The 14,829-nt window shown below is 45.0% G+C and overlaps 1 protein-coding gene across 3 annotated transcripts in view; it reads right to left on the bottom strand.

Moving 5' to 3' along the window:
- Positions 1–12,255, bottom strand: part of PPARGC1A (PPARG coactivator 1 alpha) — a 608,395-nt gene extending 596,140 nt beyond the window's left edge. The window contains exons 1-2 of one of the 3 annotated variants that reach the window (XM_017653378.3): positions 12,006–12,255; positions 10,484–10,573 (exon numbers count right to left, since the gene is read on the bottom strand). The gene's annotated coding sequence lies outside the window, so the exon portion shown is untranslated. Of the gene's footprint in view, positions 1–10,483; positions 11,028–12,005 lie in introns of those variants that run through there. The other 2 variants (XM_073237777.1, XM_073237776.1) reach the window with 2 other exon arrangements.
- Positions 12,256–14,829: the final 2,574 nt, after the last annotated feature.

Raw genomic sequence — 14,829 nt, 5'->3', positions numbered from 1 at the left:
GCAATAAGATCCAAAATAAAACTTTACATTTGATTTACTAATTTAAACTGTTCTCTTGACATTGTCAACAGAGATTTTTAAATGATGCAAAGATGTTAACTTTCAGCTAAGATCGAAAGATTTTTTGCAAGCTTGTGACAGATGGAAAATAATGGTGGAAAGCAACTGTCCTATCTAAATTATTAACTCACAGGATCCCAACTCTGCTCGCTTCTTTCCTTTGCTAAGTAAGAGAGAGGGAGGGCCTGCAGGTGGACTGCAGATTCACTCTTGGAAGTCCCTATTTGCAAATGTCCAAAGTTGAAACAGTGAACAGAGCAGACCCTGCCCCCTTACCCATTCTTCTCTCCGTGTACCGTGGTTTTCTTGGTACTTCACACAGTTTAAAGGAGATGATCATTGACTGATGGATGGATGAATGGAAGGAAGGGTAGACAGATGGCAGATTGATGATACATGTATATATATGAATATAGACACAAAAGGATTTATATATATAATGCTTATATATATATACATACACATATATCATATATGTCATGTGATCTATATCCTTCCTACTAAATTAATGCTCCTTGAGGAAAGGGACAAGCACATTTCAGGTGCTCAGTTAATCTTGTTGAATGAAAAAATTGACAAAAAAAAAAACACAAGCTTTGGCAAATACTGGACAAATTCCTCCTCTCTTCCTTTCTGCTGGAATGCCCCCACTGCTCCGTTCTCACTCTTGCACTCACTTGCCCAAATTACCATCTCAAAACCTTCTGTGATTCTAGTGCAAAGTAAACTCCCCCTCACCCAAATGATCATAGCACTGTTAGCTGGAAGGATCCTTAACGCACTAGCCCTTTTCTGACCTTCTCTGCATAGAGGTGAGACTCCACTTGTAACCCACGCTCACGCCTCAAGGAGCATATTCTATTCATCTTTGATTCCCCTCCACCATCCTTTAATTCATCCATCTGAAGGCAGCCTTGCATGGGGGCTAAAACCTAGATTTGGAAGGTCAACACAATGGATACCAATTCTGGTTGTACCGCTTACCAGCTGCATGATCTTAGTTAAGATACTAAGTAATATTGCTGATAGTGCCCACCTCTTGGGGTGACTTTGATGACTAACTGAGTTAATTCATATACAGCACTTTATGTTTTCTGAAATGTTATAGTAAGTGTCCAGTACATGGATTGCATTATTATTGACTCACTATAATTTATTGAGAATCTACTACGTGCCAGACACATTCTGCTAGGCTGTCACATAGCAGGTACTCTGTAAGATCTGAGGACTGACTGATAAGACCTAACACTTTATTAGTCTTTCCAGTTCCAAGGTCTCATTAAATCTTCACAACCATTCTAGGGGATGGATGACATCTTTCTTACTTTTATGCAGGAGCAAATGCAGTCCCTTCTGCTCTGAACTGCAACAAGCACATATTTGGTGGGTGAAAAGTCTCTCTAGTGTTCACCTCACAAGCCCTCCAACTTCTAGAAATTTTTTTTCCCATTCCCTCCTGCAGCTCCTCGACTTCACACGAAGCATCTTTTTTAGCATCTGTTCAGCCTGACTCCTGTCATTAGATACATTCTTGTGTGTTTATAATGCACCACTGATTTGTTTCAGACTAAATCGTGGGATCTAAAAATAAAGTGATGTTGAACATATTTCTTTGCATATTAACTTTAAAGAAATAGATTAATCTTTTAGAAATAATCAAAAATGAATGATCCACTCAGCATGTAGCAGTTACTGAAAAAAAAAAGAGATTAAAAACCCTCAGATTCCCACTATTCCTCCTTTATCCTTTCTGAATTTATTAATTTAAGTATATACTTCATAATTTTTCATTTTAAAAATTAAGAGGTCTAGTGAGCCTATGGTAAACCAATCATGTTCTTCCCTGAGGATGTTTAAATGAAGGCAGGATTCATTTATTCTCCAAGTCAGATTCCCATTTTCAAAAATGACATTGCAGAATTGTCTCCAGCATCCTAAGAAATGGGACAAAAAGCAATAAATAAAGTGACACGTATAATGGTATAAAGTTGTTTTCTGAGATGTCAGCCATTTATCCAACACATGTGCTCTGTCTGGCTACTACAAGCAGACATGAAGAGGGATCCGGCAAGGAGGAAAGCAGGCCTCCTTACCAGAAAGGGACTTCTGGACGAGGATGGGGGTATGACTTACACATCAACAATGCAAGACAGAAAGGGCTTTAGGAAGGAGAGTGATGGCACTGGGAAGGAAAAATTAATTCTTACTGAAGTTAAAATACGATTCGCCTATTTGATAAATCACTTAAAATCTTTCCTCCTTCAACATATACTCACACACACCCATCTTGACTACTTATTTCCTTTCTTTTTTGAAACCTGAAAACACTCTTGATCATCAACCTTTTGGGTATTTATCATAAGCTACCAGCTAGGCTTGGTGACACCATTTTATTCAATTCAAGGGAACGGGGGATTCTGGTACCATATTCATAGTCTGCTTTCCTTAAAAAATTAACTAAAAAGATGGTAACATCACCTAATGGCATTTTCTCCTTTCCTTTTTTAAAAAGCATATAACCCAAAAGAAAGAAATATTTAAATAAAATTATTGTATCAAAAATGTGAATTCTTTGAAGAGACGAAAAAGTCACCCTGCCTTCTGGGGTAAACCACTTTTCTGCTGCCCTTTCATTTAGTGCCGTGCTGTCCAGTTACCTCTTCACTGGCTAAGTTTTACAATTGCTCAGAAAGGGTTACATACGCAAATAAATATACATTCTGGTTGCAACACTAAATAATGAGGCAAACTGCAATTTATAAAATGCAGTCATTCCACGCCACATTTCATTTTGGAAGAGGGAGGGCTACAATCGACTGTGAACAATTACCAAATTGTCAATGGAATTCAATAAATGTTGTTTAAAAAAACTAATTATTTGTTACAATAACCAGCTACTATTGCCACTTTGTATTTGGAGATTTGTAAACTACTTCCATTCGAAATGTAATTGATTCCATTTTTATCATTTGTTCAAGTTTATGTGGTTGTTCCCATCCTAAGAGATGATAACATCTATTTTCAGCAAATTATACATTATAATTCCTCATTCAAAAGCCGTAACAGAAAACAAAATGCTAATTCATGCTGTAAACGAAACTACAGAATCATAATCATTCATTGTTAACATTAGGGACTAAACTGCTACTGGAAATAATAAATTGGAGCAAAATGTGGTAGGGGGTGTTGGTTAGAGCTTTCTTTCTCTTTGTGCCTTTTCTTCTTGTTTTGCTGTTATACAACTAACACACTTTGTTATACTCTTTCAGGCAAGAGATTACATGGATGTTTTGTCTTTACCCAGATGTAAGCCAGACATTCACTTTTCTCCTTAGCTATTACCTGAAGTTCTATATTTCAAACCTCCAAGAAGAAGAGTGCTCGCAAAGCAATCAGTAGTGCACACTGAAGAGAGGAAGCATATTAGAACCGCACACCTGCTTTTCCACATTTCATTAAGCTTCCACATCTACGGCTCCCTTTACATCAGCGATCACCCTCCACCCCCTCCACACCTCTCCTTGTATGAGGATCTCTCGGCAACATCTTGTCAAGGCGGGCCTTCCCCCATGGCAAGCTCCCCCTCTGCATTGAGACAACAGGAAACAAACAAACAAACAGAAATCTGGTAGCTTTAATAAATTAGGTCATTTTGTATTAAAAAAAAGTAAGGGAACGGGGGATTCTGGTACCATATTCATAGTCTGCTTTCCTTAAAAAATTAACTAAAAAGATGGTAACATCACCTAATGGCACTTTCTCCTTTCCTTTTTTAAAAAGCATATAACCCCAAAAGAAAGAAATATTTAAATAAAATTATTGTATCAAAAATGTGAATTCTTTGAGGAGACGAAAAAGTCACCCTGCCTTCTGGGGTAAACCACTTTTCTGCTGCCCTTTCATTTAGTGCCGTGCTGTCCAGTTACCTCTTCACTGGCTAAGTGTGATCATCGATTTCCTATGGTCTCTCTGGAAGGAAGTTCTGCTTCCTTGATGATGACTACAAAGGGTGGCTGACCCCATTCTCATTCCAATGCAAACCCTGCTCTTTTACGTTTCCGCTAGGGCCACAGGAAAGTGAAAGCTGCCAGAAACTCTTTGCCCTCTTCCTAGAGACTGTCGTGCTGTAACTACTGACATTTAATGTTCTCCCTCCCTTTCCCACAACTACATTTTGGAAGATCACAATACAGGGGATGAACCACTAAAAGGCATTAGTTCATGATGGACATAAAGGTTAGGAGCGTGATTTGATACAGAAGACACCTGCTCCAACACAACCATGATGAGAAAATCAGACTAAACTGCAAACATACATATACATACAGTACAAACCCAAATAATGTGGATTTTATAAGAGTGGATTTATGCAAATATATATGTTTTATATATATGTTTTATGTGTATATAAAATGTATGTAAATACATATTATAAATGATATGTTTTATATGTATATATTTTTCATATATATTTGTTTTATATATGTACATATACATATGAATGACAGGGTTTTGATGCATCTGAACGATTATCAAATATTCTGTTCATGTATCTTAAAATTACATTTTTTCTCTAAAGTGTTCTTTTACTGATGCGTACATTTGGAATGAGCCCTCCACTAAATCATAATTATTTATGATGTCAGGAGCTGGCAATCTGAATACGTAGTCTGTGTTTCAAACTGGACCAACCATTCAAACCGAAAAGAATGGTAAACTCAAACAGGCCATACCAAGAAAAAAAGAAAGCAACAGTTAGTTATGGTTGATTTCACCAGAACGGAAACTTCATTTCCCAATGAGAATTATACCTGGTTATATAAATAACTAGAAAAATGGACAACCTTGGACAAAGAAAGGAGATCTCCCCTCTGTCATGAAGCTGGCAAATGAACACCATCACTGCAAAGTTGCTAGAAATGTACATGTGACCAGAAGATGTCTTTACGTTGTGCTGCGGAGTAAATAGAGAACACTGAGATCTTAGGCAGGGTACTTAACTCTCTGTGCCTTATTTTCCCCCATCTACAAAATGGGAATAATAATAAAAATACCTAACTCATATGTTGTCATGGAAACTAAGTAAGTTAAATACATGCAAAACATTTGGAACAGCATTAATAAACAGTAGCTACCATCACTAGTCTTTGGTTCCCAAGGTTTGGGTCAACAGAACTCTATAAAGAAAAGCAAGCAATATTTTCAAGCTGAGTGAAAAAAAGGAAGTGAGCCCTTCTGGAAGATCTACAACAAACCCAAGTAATGACAAGTCCCTTTCACTTTTGTATTTTACTTAGGAGAAACCCAACTTTGGAAAAACTTGGGTTACATGAGCTGGATTTATGGGTGCATTTCTAAAATTGATTTCAGATACACAGAAATGCACCTAAAAACTATTTTGCCGCTCATACACGCATCCACATGAAAATAAAAATGTTTAAAATGTATAGAAACCCAGTTTATCTTTTTTTTGTCTTTAAGATATTGGTTTTCTAACAACCTTGTACATGGAGGACATTCCCAAGTTTTGGCTCATCTCCGTGGATCCAAACATTGTTACCATTTGAAGAATTATGAAATACCCAGAAAAGAGGGGAAAGAAATACTGAATTCTTGAAGACCTTGGAGCTGGGTGGAAAAGAAGTGTTCCTCAATGAGCTGCTCGATTCTGCTTTGGCTATCCAGATTCACAGAAGTCATGCCAAGCCAAAAAGAAAAAAAAAGGCAGTCAGCACAAGCTTTCAACAACTCACCCACATCCACTAACAAGTCTGCACTGAAACTTCCATCCTGCATGAGAAGATAGAGTGAGTACACAGAATTACAGGTACGGGCTAACAGAAGTACAGGGTTGAATTCAAAAGAGTCACTTCCTAGTCTTGATAGCGCCTGTCATTACAAGGATGCTATTGTACACTTCTAATCTGAAAATTCTAAGGGAGTGGCAAGGTGGGAAAAGAAAAAGTAAAAAAAAACTAGTCAAGCCTGGAGGTAATGTCTTTTTTCACAAACTCAGGTTAAGCTACCCAGGAACCAAAAAACTGGTCAATCGGTGAATAAAGTCATGATGTTTGGCCTTATGGACACCCAAGCAGTCAGCTAATTGGCTCCATTTTTCACTTTCAATTGATTGATTCAATATCATACAGACCTGGCCTGCTTCGATCCAGGCTTACATAGTAACAATGAATAAGGTGACCCAGGTCTAAACTGCAAGCTGTAATGACCACTCCATGGGCAGCTTCACGATGGAGACAGAAAGCTTAAACAACTACAGGAGAGACGAGGGGGTTGAAAAGCACAGTATAAAAAGATAACGCTGGGTTTTGGAAGCTTGCACTACTGCCATCCCTAGGCGTGAAACTGTAAATTAAAGAATGGTCTGTTGTCTGCTGCATTGAGCCAAATCAGAGACATTTCACATACACACTTTAATTGGGGTTTTCATTCTAATTGAAGAAATAAATTCCACCTAAGCAGATGCTTCCCCCCCCGCACACACACTCTCATTGTGGTATGTTTTGCACATTGGCAAGTGGGTGCAAAATATCTGAAACATGGTCTATTCAGATATAGGATAGAATTTCCCAGTTTTTAAATGGTAACAGATGCAGTTTCAGCTCTAATACACATTGGACTCTCTCCAAAAAAAAAAAAAAATTCACGCCAATGCACCCCACCCCCAGCTTTAGTAATAAAATGTCACAAAACAACTAAAAACCTTCCAGTCAACAGGATTCCTAGTTGGGGATTTTGTTTTTGTTTTTGTTTTCGGTAATGCATAAATGCCCCAGTTGGTTCCAGATTTCCAGGTCTCTATATAAAGAACCCCCCAATCCTCATTTTTTTTTACTTGCTTGTTTATAACCAGAGGTGTCATAATCATGTTTCTTGTGAAAATGAAAGTAATCAAAATGCCTTGTGATTCCAGGAAAAGAGCTTCTTAGGAGACATGCCTGCCTGCTATTGATGTTGTAAAAAGGCTCCTTTTACATGGTATTAGATGTTGAGAGCACATCATATTGATCTAGAAATAAAAAGCTTGATTTTTTTTTTAGTTCAGTCAACCCTTACCTTCATAAGCACTTTATAACACTAGGAAGAGGGTTTTATTTTTAATTGAGGTAGAGTAAACAAATTATATTTGAAGAGCATTTGCTATTTTTAGGGAATGGAGAATTTGTAAGCTTTTTGGCAGCAATTCAGGTAAAAATCATGAATAAGTCTCACTCTTTCAAATTTGGCCCAGGCCTCCCCATAGCAGCCCTGCTCCAGTCCAAGACGAGATTTACTGTTGCCTTTGTTTAATGCTTTTTCTCCGAAGGAACAGTTAGAATTAGGTTTCTCAGTCACTTGCCCATGCTCAAACGCTGAGAAGGCAAACTGGAGGTAAGAACCTAGATCCTATGCACATTATATTCTTCCCTGAAAATGGTGATACGGCGGCCTTGGAAACTGCAAATCCTGGTAAGACGCACTGCCTGCCTGCATTTACCACGAGAGATTAAAGCTTCGGTAGCACTTGAGGGCACCTTTCTCTAACGGTGTACATCTCTCATTTGCTTCTGTACTTTGTCTTAAAGTTTATGCCGCACCACTAGAAGAAATCAATATTTCAGATAATCTCCCTTTCCCCACCATACAATCCCACAGCACTGAGTGGCACGCCACCCAATACCAGACTGTCAGCTAACCATCCTCCACAGAGCAGCGCCAGCTGCTTTATCAGAAATCCTTTAGATTTTCTTAGCAAAATGAGTCTCCCTTTCTGGTAGAAAGATCTTGCCTTTTGGGAAAAGGCTCTTCCAAGTCAAGTTAAACTAACTTTATCGGAAGTAGCCGATAGTTTTCCTCTTTTTAACTCTCCCCCACCCCCCTTCTCTAGTTCTCTCCTTCCTTTACTCCAACCCTGCCCTGCACCCATCCCTCTCGCCCACCTCCTTTGGTTTCCAAGGAGTTTGCACGTGATTGCCTGTCTTAAAAAATCGGGCCTCAGCCCTTCGCTTTTAAACGCTCTTAAACGACTTGTTTCCTATGTCATTAAAGATGTTGCCAAGCCTCCCATCGCTGTAAAGCTGCATCACTCACTACATGCTTCCTTACACTCGGGTCTCCTTTCTCTCTTCCTTGGGAGGGAAAGAAAGTGCCCGAGTTTTGCAGCCTCGAGGTGCAGGTGCTGGAAACTTAGAACGCATTTGATACCAGGACTGAGGAGCGCGGCGCTGCCCAGGAATCCCGAACCCCGAATCCACGCCGGGCCTGTGCTGGGTGTGTGGTTCAAGCCTTTCCTACTCGCATCGGTCCTTAAAGGCGAGCTGGGGTTGGTTTCTGAGTCATCAACAATCACACACACACACACGCACACACACACACACACACGCACGCACACACACACACACACACGCACACACACACACACGCACACACACACACACACACATAGAGGCGCGCGGACGCCCGCTCCTGGAGAGCTGGAGTTTGCCGAGCCAGAGGAGCCGTTGGCTCTCTGCAATCCGGAGTCGGAGAAGGCATGGAGAGCACCCGGAGCCCGCCAGACGGGGCTGGGTGGCCTAAAGAAAGCCCCCAGCGCCGGCCTCGCACAGCCGGGGAACCCCTGAGTCCCTAACTCCGGCGCCGGACCGACCACCCGGCAGTTCCTGCAAGTTTCTACTCACAGCCGGCCTCGCGTTTCCCCGCTGCCTCTCTCCGAACCCCCAGTCCGAGCGCCAGGGCTGCCCTCTCGCCCCACCCGCAGCTCCGCGCCCCGCGGGAGGCCGGCGCGCTTCCCGGGGAGGGCCCAGATGCCCCCACCCGCGGCGGCCGCCCGGCAGTCTGGCCGGAGCTCGCCGCCGTCCCCGCGGCTGCTGCCGCCGCGGCAGGAACCTCCCCAAGGCTCACGGGCCGCCCTTATGTATTATTCACTCCGATGGCCGCGGCGCGTTCTGGAAAGCCCACGCCGGAAACGCGAGGTCTTCGCCGGGCAACTACTAGTTTGGCATTTCAGTTTCTTGGAAACTGGGGGTGATGCGCATTTTTCGGTTGTTTTGCATTGGGGGTTTGGCTTTTCTGACCGGAGCTCACAGGAGCGCGCTGCCCCTCCGGCCCCGAGGGAGCGCGCCGGAGCCGGCGAGCGCGGCGGGCAGCCCCGCGAGCGGCCGAGGCTGGAGGGCGGGCTGGGGAGAAGAGACGCCGCGGCTGCCGGTGAGCCGGGCTGAACCGATCTCTTTCCTCCACACCCTCCAGCCGGCCTGCCCGCTCCCCGCCGGCGCGCGCTCCGCCGGGCCCGGGAATCCCCCGCGCCCTGGGCAGCCCACCGAGTTGCTGCTGCATTTCCCCCATTGCCCCTTCGGCTCGCCTCCGGCCCCAACTTTCCCCAGCTTGGACACGCGCTCGTACACACACACACGCACACGCACACGCACACACACCTCTCTCCCCTCCCTCGACTCCAGCTCCACTTCCCCGTGTAGTTTGGAGATGACAGATGCCTGTAGACTTTCACCAAACAAGCGGTGGGGGCAGCAGACTACAACAGTTATTTAATTAAAACGCATTTTTCCTCTCTCTCGCTCTGGCTCCCAGAATAGCTTTTGCACCCCTCGACCCTGAGCACACGCCTGTCTCTCCAGGTTATCAGTGGCCCACTAACACCCATCTCCTTCCACGCCCCCCCTTCCGGCGTCTACCTCCAGCTTCTCCTGCCCACCCCCCACCCGCGAGTCACACCGACATGCACACCTAGAGGCCAGCGGCGGGGAGCGTCGAGGGCACGATGCAGCCGGACTGCATTGCACAGTCATCAAAGTTAAGTGTGTGTGTTTGTGAGGTGCCTGTGCGCGCCAGGGGAGGCGCCGGGTCATGGGCACAGGAGCATCCACTCTGCCCCCCTCCTGCCGCGGGGTCAGGGGACGCCTCCACTTGAGATTGCAGCCATTTTAGGGAAAGAGGTGGCTTGGGGCCCAAGGGGAGTGGAGGGGAAAACAGCACGTCGCGGGGGACTCGCAGCTCCGCAGCCCCTCGGCGCAACCGGAGGGCGGGCAGGCGCCGGGCGCACAGGGGCGCGGCGCCCGTGGCGACTTGGGGAAGGTTGCGCTCGAGTTCCCCGGTTTTGCCTGGAGTTGCTCGGGGTAACGTGCCAGATCCTGCCTCTTTCTCGGGTTCCTGCTGGGTTGGGAGGTGGGGGGTGGGGGTGGTGTCAATGGCAGATTGGGCACAGGAGGACAGCCCCTGGACACTGGAGAGCTAGTACTGGGAAAGGGGGGCACTTCATCTCGCCGGTTGGCACTGACCCAGACAGGGCGACCCACTTGGCCCCCCGGCCTCCCCACCCCCTCCCAAGCCTGTGCCTCCCCGCCGAGTGCCAAGTGAGCGCGCGGCGGGGGGCACACGGCGCGATGCCGCCCGGCACCGAGCCACCCCTTACCTGGTTGGAAGGGGTTTCCCAGGAGGAGCCGTAGTTGTAAAAGAAGGAAGAGAAGAAGGTGTCTTCCGACAGCCCGCAGCCCGCCATGCTCTGGATGCAAATAAAATGAGGAAAAGGAAAAAAAAAAAATGCACACACACAAAAGCAACCCAAAATTTTCTAAATCAAATTAAGCCAGTAAGCGAAGAGAAATTCTCTCGAAAATAAAGGAGGGGGAAGGGAACGGCCAAGGGAACGGAAACTCTCGGCGGTGCTCCCTCTCCGGGCGAGGAGGGATGCTCGGGCTGCCGCCGCCGCCGCCTTCTCAAGACGGTACCTAGAGAGGCTCGTCCTGACTTGGGCAGCCGCCGCCGCCGCCTGAGCCGGCTGCGTGTGTGCGCGCGTGTGTGTGCGTGTGCGTGTGTGTGGTGTGTGCGCGCAGAGCGAGAGACCGCAGGGGAAGCGAGAGGGCGAGAGAATGAGCGAGCCGGGATGGAGGGCGCAGAGGCAGAGCGGGCGGGCGTGTGCGCGCGGGGGTGCGTGCGTCTGTGTGTGTGTGTGTGTGTGTGTGTGTGTGTGTGTGTGTGTGTGTGTGCGCGCGCGCGCGCGCGTGTGGCCGGGGGTGCGTCTGTTTGGGGAGCTCACCGGAGAGCCGCGGCCGTCACGTGGGCGCGCTGACTCCGCCGGCTGCCGGGGACAGCCTGTACTACAGCCCCGGCCACTAAATCAGCCCGCGCCGCCAGACCTGGGCTGCCCCGCCTCGGCCGGCCGGCGGCCCTCCCGGCGGGGCCGTGCGTGCCCGGGACGGCAGGGGGCGCGGGAGCGGCCGCGCGCAGGTGGCTGGGCGGGGAGGGGTCGACCCGCGCCTGGGAAGGGAAAGAAAGATGCCCGCGGAGACGCACAGGTCTCCCGCTACGCCCCGCACCCTCCTGGCAAAGGCTCCCTCCCAGCTTCGTTGAAGATTTTTTTCCCTTAATTCCTCAAAATGCTTTCCCGTGCATAGACCCCTCTTCCCGTCTCTGGGAAATCATTTTCACACAGTTGCTATGTCTCGATTTTTTTCTTCCCCGGTGCCCCTCGTACCCCGCGCGCGCGCGCACACGCAGGCACACACACACACACACACACACACACCCGTGGCCGCCTCCTCCCATCCCAAATGCAAAACCATTTCCTTTAGCCGGCTCCTGTAGTTAAGCTAAGTCAATGCTACATCAAACTAGGCTAGGCTAAGAAAACTGGAAAGTGGATTTAGGGTACAATACTGCCCCAGCAGGAAGAAAGGCTCTAGGTTGGCATTCTGTTGATTTAACAGTTCAAAATGCATAAGAATTTTGTAGCTTCTGCACTAAAACTCAAGCCTCTTGAGTCACAATTTTTTAAATGGAGCTATATTCTCTTAAGTTTATTGTACGTTATAAAAACGTAAGCGGATATAATCCCCTATACACACACCTCAAGATGGTATTTTAGGGCCCAACTCTTCTCTCAATTTTAAGATTTGAGTAGCTGAAAAATTTTTTTTCTGAAAGCTATTCCTTACCTGCTCCGCCCAACTCTTCATACTCGATATTTATAGCAAGTACAATTCCAATTAAAAAAGGCATTTCGGTGTAAGAAGTTCTTACAAGTATTTGAATCCTTCCAGGAGAACTTGGAACAAACTGTTACAGGCAATTTATATTATTTTCTTTTTGAATCCTTTTTCCAAATGCTGCCCATTTTTATTCCAACCAATTGTGTTTTTCCAGGACTTCACACTTCCTCTCACAATTCCCCACCTGAGCTGGAAATCCTCTGTGAAGTAAACATTTCCACAGCAACCCAGTGATGTCACAAACATGGGCTCATGATTTCAGAGGGGAAATAAAGCAGGAGAGAAGGATCTCTCTAGAAAGACAGCTTCTGTATTCTTGTAATTAATATCACTCCTGGTACGGATTCAGAAAACATACTAGATTTCTGGCTAACTACCTGTTTTTTTTTCTGAGATTGACTTATTTTTCAAAAAGATGTCAAATGATTTTTTTTTTAATAGATCACCATCCCCTTTTCTGGGCTTGTGAAGAATGGTGTTTCAAATCGGTAGTCCCTAACCATGCTGGCCACTATAGATTTTGATAAAGAAAATGATTTTTTTCTAAAAAATGATGTCAGAAAGAACATTGAGAGATGAAATTTAATGTACTAACTTCAGACCCAAATAATGCTGACTGACCTGGCTTCAAAAATACAATAGTTTTTAAGAAGTATTAGACCCACAGAAATTATATTCAGTTATCAAAATTAGTGCTGATCTCACCAATATTGAATAGAGGGCCTTCTCTCCATCATTCCTTCTATTGTTTTCTATATCTCCAGGCTGGAAGAAAGAGGGAAGCATTGTTCATGCTGTCCCCCATTTTAATCCTCCTGCAGGCCCACTCCTATAAATATTAAATGTAAAGGGACCAGAAAATAAAAAATTAGGCCCAATGCCTAGAGTTTCTTAGGCTTCCTGTCTAAATAAGGTCCTTTAGATAGTATTTCTACCAAGCACTACAGAAATCAGACTGTAAAGTGCTTTTCACATATATTTTAGCTCAAGTTTACATGCTGTGCCTGCAGCCACTTACTGCTACCCTGGCTTCAGCTCCCAACGGAAGTTAATTCTGTCCCCATGATCCCCTTTTTCATTTGTTGAGTGAATGGATGTATTCCCCACGGTAGTCCTGGAAGAATCAGGAGTCTTCATCCCCATTTCACAGAAATAGAAATAGGCTCAGGGCTGCTAAATAACCTGCCCAAGGTCACCCATCTACAAAGTAGTAGGAATTGAACCAACTTTGTGACTCCACCTCTCTCTCTCTACCACATCTATCTGGACAACAGTGCTCTTATGTGACGATTTCACATATGCCCCCAAGAACAGTCAGTGATTCCATCCTTTAACTGCCCAAATTGGTAATAAATGTACATTTGTGAGATGTGTGCACTTAAAAACTGATTGCAAGTTCACTAGCTCATCCACCTCTCATAAGGACCCTGTTAGGAGGCTGCTGTTGTTATTGTTTTATAGATGAGGAAACTGCGGCTTAGGAAAAGACTCCCAACTCCCCATTCTACCCACAGCTAGTAAGTGGTAGAATTTGGTCTTGAACCAAAGATTTTGGGCTTGTGACTTCTCCTTCCCTGAAAATGGGTCTTTCCCACCTCCAAACATACAGTAAAATAGGTTCATGGATCCACGCAGCAGGCCCAGGACCTGCAGAGATCTCCAGGGAGGAAGAGGCAGAAACAGGTGGGAAGAATCTCCTCTGAGCAACAAACAGGAACATTTGTATAAATGAAGTTTGGCCTCCAGCCACAAACATTTGGCTCCCCTTAGATCTCCTCCTCTTTCTTTTTTCAACAGGGAAGGCCCAAGGAGGGGCCTGGACAGACTTTGATCAAATGCCTCCTGCTTTGCTTAACTTGCTCCTCTCCTGGGGCGGCCCTGCCCCCCTGAAAGAATTCTTCCTCAGCAGGTTCGCTCACCTGGCATTAGCACAGTAACATGGAGGTTTGTTTGCTCGTTCCTAACAACATAGAAACAAGCCACCACCCCCTTTTACCCCCACTGGGGCCCTGAACAGATGGAGACAACCCCTTGGGAAGCAGAGGAAGCTGCAAGCTCATTGAGAAAAGATCACCCCAGCCACCTTGCCAACTCCTTGCTGTGCAGTGTTCAGAAATCTGAAGACAGAAACCCCAAATGGAAAGCTTTTGATTTCCAAATACACCATGCTTGGTTCTCTCAAGACAAACTGAACTTTCTTCTGCATGCATTCCTCTGTCATAGTGCCAAGACACAGTTTGTCACACTGAAAATATGTGATTTGTTGAACGGATATCATTCCATTGATGAAAAAATCCATCTTTATTCATAAACACTTTCCCCCCAAGAAATAAGTTTTGCATTAACCTCATATTGGAAATTGGTTAATAGTCCAGATGATGCTGGGGTGTTTTCCTTGTTTATAAATGAGGTACATTAACACTCTCAGACCACTGGAGTATCATTTAGTGAATGGCTGCTCTGCTCTGCAGATGCGAGAGGCCAAATTGTTGTGGATGTGGATAAAAAATTATCGTTTTGGCTAAAACTGCAGATGGGAAGCAGATGTAATGTACAGAGGAAGTAGATTTCATTCAGTTTCTTTCCTTTATTAAAATAAAGTCTGCTAATTTGTCTTATTTTAAAAAGCCCTCTGAATACAAACTCATATGTTAATTCTATGCAGTCCTGCCTTCAAGAAGTTTACAGTCTCCAGTAAATGTTGTTTGCTCTACCAGTTTTAGTTGCCAATTTTTCTTTATAATTACTTAAAAATATACATCCTCTCATC

Source organism: Manis javanica, chromosome 5 (genome assembly GCF_040802235.1).
Source record: "Manis javanica isolate MJ-LG chromosome 5, MJ_LKY, whole genome shotgun sequence".
Lineage (NCBI taxonomy): Eukaryota > Metazoa > Chordata > Mammalia > Pholidota > Manidae > Manis > Manis javanica.
Note: the sequence above shows the minus strand (reverse complement) of the source record. Positions and strands in the feature narration are given on the sequence as shown.